The sequence below is a fragment of the Orycteropus afer genome, unplaced genomic scaffold (assembly GCF_000298275.1).
Source record: "Orycteropus afer afer isolate SDZICR_OR568_19922 unplaced genomic scaffold, OryAfe1.0 scaffold00007, whole genome shotgun sequence".
Classification (NCBI taxonomy): Eukaryota; Metazoa; Chordata; class Mammalia; order Tubulidentata; family Orycteropodidae; genus Orycteropus; species Orycteropus afer.
In genome coordinates, this window is record NW_006921594.1 from 1,674,864 (window position 1) to 1,680,501 (window position 5,638).

Consider the following 5,638-nt stretch of genomic DNA (forward strand, 5'->3'; position numbering starts at 1 on the left):
GATGACTTGAAGTACTTACTGATGAAGGTTGAAGAATACAGTCTGCTGTATGGATTACATCTCAATATAAAGAAAACAAAAATCCTCACAACTGGTCCTATAAGCAACATTACAATAAATGGAGAAAAGATTGAAATTGTCAAAGATTTCACATTACTTGGTTCTACAGTTGATGCCAATGGCATTGGGCAAATCAGCTGCAAAGGACCTCTTTCAAGTTCTGAAGAACAAAGATGTCTCCTTGAGGACTAAGGTGTGCCTGACACAAGCCATGATATTTTCAATCACCTCTTATGCATGTGAGAGTTGGACAATGAAAAAAGGAAGACTGAAGTAGAATTGATGCTTTTGAGCTGTGGTGTTGGTGAAGAATGCTGAATGTACCATGGATGGCTAAAAGAACTGAGAGGTCTGTCCTGGAGGAAGTGCAGCCAGAATGCTCCTTGGAGGTGACAATTGCCAGACTTTGTCTCACATACTTTGGTCATGTTGTCAGAAAGGACCATTCCCTGCAGAAGGATATCATGCTTTGTAAGGTTGAGGGTCAATGAAAGAGGGGAAGGCCCTCAACGAGGTGGATAGACACAGTGGCAATGCCGATGGGCTCAAGTGTAGCAAGAATCATATAGCTGGCACAGGACTGGGTGGTGTTTCATTCTGCTGTTCGTAGGGTCGCTATGACTAAGAGATGACTCGATGGTACCTAACAACAACAACAACATCTTAAATAAACAGAATTATTTAAACTATATTACAAGAAAATAGTATGAGCTTGCTAAAGAGACAAGGAGGCCACATTTTCTGACCTCCTCTAAGCACACAAGAGGAAGACAGAATCACCATCAGTAGCCCAAGGCCTACTCCTGCGAGGCCAGGCATGTTATCTTCCTCCAGCCCTTTCACCAACCTTGACACCAACCGTTCCTCCCACAGCACTCACCACCTTTCTGCTGGGTTCGATAATTCACTGCAGTGGCCACACAGAACTCACAGATGATGGGGTTTATTAGGGAAGCACCAGGCTACAATTCAAGTGCAGGAAAAATGCTTAGTCTCTCTCAGTCCACGGTATCTCAGCCAACAGTCTCTCTCAGCCACTCTCCCAGCAAAACGTCTTTCAGTGTCTCTTTCCAGCAGCACGTGTCTCTCAGGAGCACGTTTCTCTCAGCAGCACGTCCTTCTCAGCCAGCAGTCAGAGAGAGCCTTCTGCCTCCAGGAGGCCTTTTTTGAGCCTGGCAGAGTGGCCAAACTAGCCGATCATAACATCAGAATCCTAACCACCTGAGAGAGCATGAGCTTCCCAGAACATTGCCTTGTGCCATTCCCAACAGAAATACTCCAGGTGGATAATATTTACAATTAGGAGCTCCTCAGTTGCTCACAGCAAATTCCACCATGGAGTTTACAAAGACTTATGGCTAGAAAAGCCATACCAAGTGAATCTACTACACTGCACAGTTGAAATATGTTAATGTTTTAAAAATACTTTTACTATGGATTTTCAAAACAATATATCAAAATAAAAACAGCATTACAAATTTAAAATATATCATTCTGTAAATTTTACTTATTTAATGAAGTGAAATATTCTCTCACCTTTATCTTGTATAAAAAATTTATATAATAATATTCTCTGAATAAAATGTGACTTCTGAGAAGTAATTATTCTTTAAACTAATGAATGTTTTTCTTTTTACCAGGAAACACCATTGCTGTTGAAAAGGCAAATGGACACTGATTTTTATTTCTAATTAATTTTGTACTTTTGGTACAATTAATATTCTTATTGCAATAATATACATGATCAAATAAGGGACCTCTGAAGGACTGATTGTTTTACCTCTTCTAGTTATTGACTAGAATTAGCCTATCACATGCCAAATTCCTAGAAATCTCTGCCTATATAATGCCACTTTTTCCTTCTCTTCCATGTTTCTCTCCCTTCTTCTCTTTCTCCTATCTCCCTTCTTCCTTCTTTTTTCCTTCTTTGCTTCCTTTCTCTTTCTTTGTTTTTCTTCTTTCTTTTTACCCAAAGTAGTATTCCCTAATATCTATCAGCAATGACACCATTCTGCCACCCTGCCCATGCTATATATACACATTTCTATTTCTGCATTTCTAGAGAGAAAAAGTAATATGCTACCTCATTGGGTCATCTAAGTCCTTTATAGCACTAAAATTCAGTGAGAAAATATTTAAAACTGAGCTGTGACTAAGGTTGTCAAGTTAACTGTCAGTGCTGTTTTTCATCATAATAACATATAAGCAAATGCTGTTTTCCAGAGTCCATATGAAAGTAAGTTGGAAATATGAGAAACAAGTTTTCAGAGAGAATTTTCATTTGGTAATTATGTGATTAACCATCTTTTTTTCTTTCAGTTATTTCCAATTAGAAAAACTATGAAAAATAGGAAGAAGCATGTTTCTCATCACATTTCCTACTTACTCAAGTGTGTACGTAAGAGAAAGGCTGTATGTAAAGGAAAAGCCCAGAGTTAAGAATGACTGGAAAATCAGGCAAGAGAGAATCTTTTCATTTCTCCAGGTTGATAAGATCTTTCAAAGTATTTTAGTCCAATTTCAAATGAAGACTAACTCTACATATGGAAATATCTTGTTGATACTCTTGATAAAGCCATTTTAAGTCATTTGGAAATGGTGTGTTGCATTCACTGTTCACATTAAGTGCACTATTTCACCTTGAAATGAGGATTATGAAGGACTATGATGTCTGTTTTTTTCCCCCTTTGTGCCTGGTAACACTGTTTTGGCATTCTTTGTGTTTCCATTTTTTGGATTTCAATGGCTCCATTCCTCCTCCTACTGCATGTAAATGCCTGTTCACGTCAGTTTTGCTTATAGTTTTCTACTGGAAAGTTCAGCTGATAGTTTAAATTTTACTGTGTTCCTGGCAAAAATTAACTTCTATTCTATTTTCTCTGATGGGCTGTTGCAACAGGCAGTTCCAACAGACAGTTCCCGTGAATTTTCCGTCCTCTCTTCACACACTGACCATTTCTCATCAGCAGTATCTACCTGTAGCTTTTGTCTCTTATGTTCAAGTATTTTATTTTGCCACAAATAAAAAACATATGCCATGGTTCAAACTTGGAATTGCTGTCCCAAACTTGGAATACTCTGCTGGTGACATAGCTCTCATAACCTCCCTCTGGCTGACCAGTTCCATCTGTTTTCCTTGGTAGTTTGCTGCCAAAAAGTTACTGATTGAGAAAAAGGCACATTGATTGGGGTTAGGTCATTGGCTTGCTTAGATATAAAAATGGCTACACTGAGTTTGGGAAAGATTAATATATTAGTCACGATTCTCATCACCAACTAAAGAAAGATGAAAAAAGACTGATTTTTCTTGTTTTTCCTTACATTCCAGGGACAGAGTCCCGTTCTTCTAAGATGCCAGACCATTATTCAAATGTTAATTCATTCACTGTAATATTCACTCAAGGTCAAGGGTAAGATTTGCCAGCTATCTTTTTACAAGTTGAGGGTTCTTGGCAAGGAAGAGATTTGGCAAACCAAGAGAAGATTGTGCCACTTTCTGCTAGGATCTGTTAGAAACATAGTTGGGGACCATCTCAATGCAGGAAATTTTATTCTGTCATACTTCTCTTCAGAAATGTATTCAGGTTTGAATTATTGACACAAATGAAGCTCTGATATTATATCAAATGAACAAATACTCGACTTTTATGCATGGAACTTTGTACTAAATCATTTTAGAAAGATCGAGGCTAGCATTTCATTGCTTTGCTTTTGCAAATAAGAATTTTTCCTATATATATATATATTTTTTTTTTGGGGGGGGCAAAACTTAATTTTTTTTCCCTTTGAGCTCATTGAGAATATTTCATTTAAATTTTATAACCAACTAATTTTATTTTAAAGAAATTATTACACTATTTGTATACATCTGTGAGGTTATTAATCGATTATTTGTTTTTAATTTTCATCTAAGAAACAAAAATAAGGAATACCTGTTGGCCTTCAGAGAAAACATATATCAAGAGATGATCTTCCCCTGTTCACATTTTTTAAACTTTTTATTTTAAAATAATTTTAGATTTACAGAGATTTGTAAACATAATACAAAAAAATCACTGCTTACCCTTCACCCAGCGTCCCCTAAACTTAACATCCTGCAAAACCAAAGTCCATTTATCAGAACTAAGAATTTATCATTGATACAACATTGTTAACTAAATTGTAGACTTTATTGGTGTTTATCCAGTTTTTCTACTTTAGGATGTAATCCAGGATAACTGAAAATTCGAACCCACTTCTTGACTCTAGGATCCCTTATGTAGCCTGGTCTACAGAAGGCACATGGTAAAAAGATAACTTTATCACTCACTAGTGTCATTCTTTCAAAGATAATTTATTGTTGTTAGGTTGCTTATTGGTCCAGTTGTGAGGATTTTTGTTTTCTTTTTGTTACGATGTAATCCATACTGCAGTCTTTAATCTTCTTCAGTAAATGTTTCATGTTGTCTTCACTTTCAGCAAGCAAGGTTGTGTCATCTGCATATTGACACAACATCTTTCTGGTATTCTCTGCTTTTAGCCAAGATCCCTCTGACATCAGCACCTTTGCAGTGTAGCAAATTATCTGGTATGGATTTTCTAGCCATAGTCTTTGTAACTTCCACCAGATTACTGGGTGGGACCAGGCAATCTAAACTCCTGATTGTTAAAGCCATCCACCTGGAGTATTTCTCTTGTAACAACACAAAGTAATATTCTGGGAAAGTTTGCTCTCTCTCAAGTGTGTAGAACTCTGATGTTGGAATTGGTTGGTTTTGTCACTCTGCCAGTTTCAAAATGAGACCTCCTAGAGGCAGAGAGAATCTATGATTGCCCACTGAGAGAGATGCACTGTTGAGAGAGATGTGCTACTGAGAGAGAGCTGAGAGAGACTGCCAGCTGAGAGGACTGCTGGGTGAGCATGTTTCTGAACTTGCATTGTAGCCTGTTGCTTCCCCAATAAACCCCATAATCTGTGAGTTCTGTGTGGCCACTGAAGCAAGTTATCGAACCCAGCAGAGAGGTGGTGGGTGCCGTGAGAGGGATGGTTGGTGTCCAGGTTGGTAAGAGGCCCGGGAGGTGGCAGCATGTCTGACCTCATAAGAACAAACCTTGGGCTGATGATGGTGATTCTGTCTTCCTCTTGTGGAGTTAGAGAAGGTCAGAAAATGCCGCCTTCTTGCCCATTTAGCTCCTTGTTTCACGTACTCTTCTGGATCTGTTTGCATTTCTGGAAGTTCCCTGTCAATACGCTGCTGCAACAATTTTTGAATTATCTTCAGCAAGATTTCACTTGTGTGTTTTATTAATCATATTGTTTGATAATTTCCACATTCTGTGGGATCACCTTTCTTTGGAATGGGTACAAACATGGATCTCCTCCAGTCAGTTGGCCAGGTCTTCCAAATTTCTTGGCATAGATGAGTAAGTGCCTCCAGTGTGGCATCCGTTTGTTGAAACATCTCAATGGGTATTCTGTCAATTCCCAGAGCATTTTTTTTTTTGCCAGTTCCCCCAGTGCAGCTTTGACTTCTTCCTTCAATACAATTGATTCTTATTCATATGCCACCTCCTGAAATAGACGAACATCAACCAATTA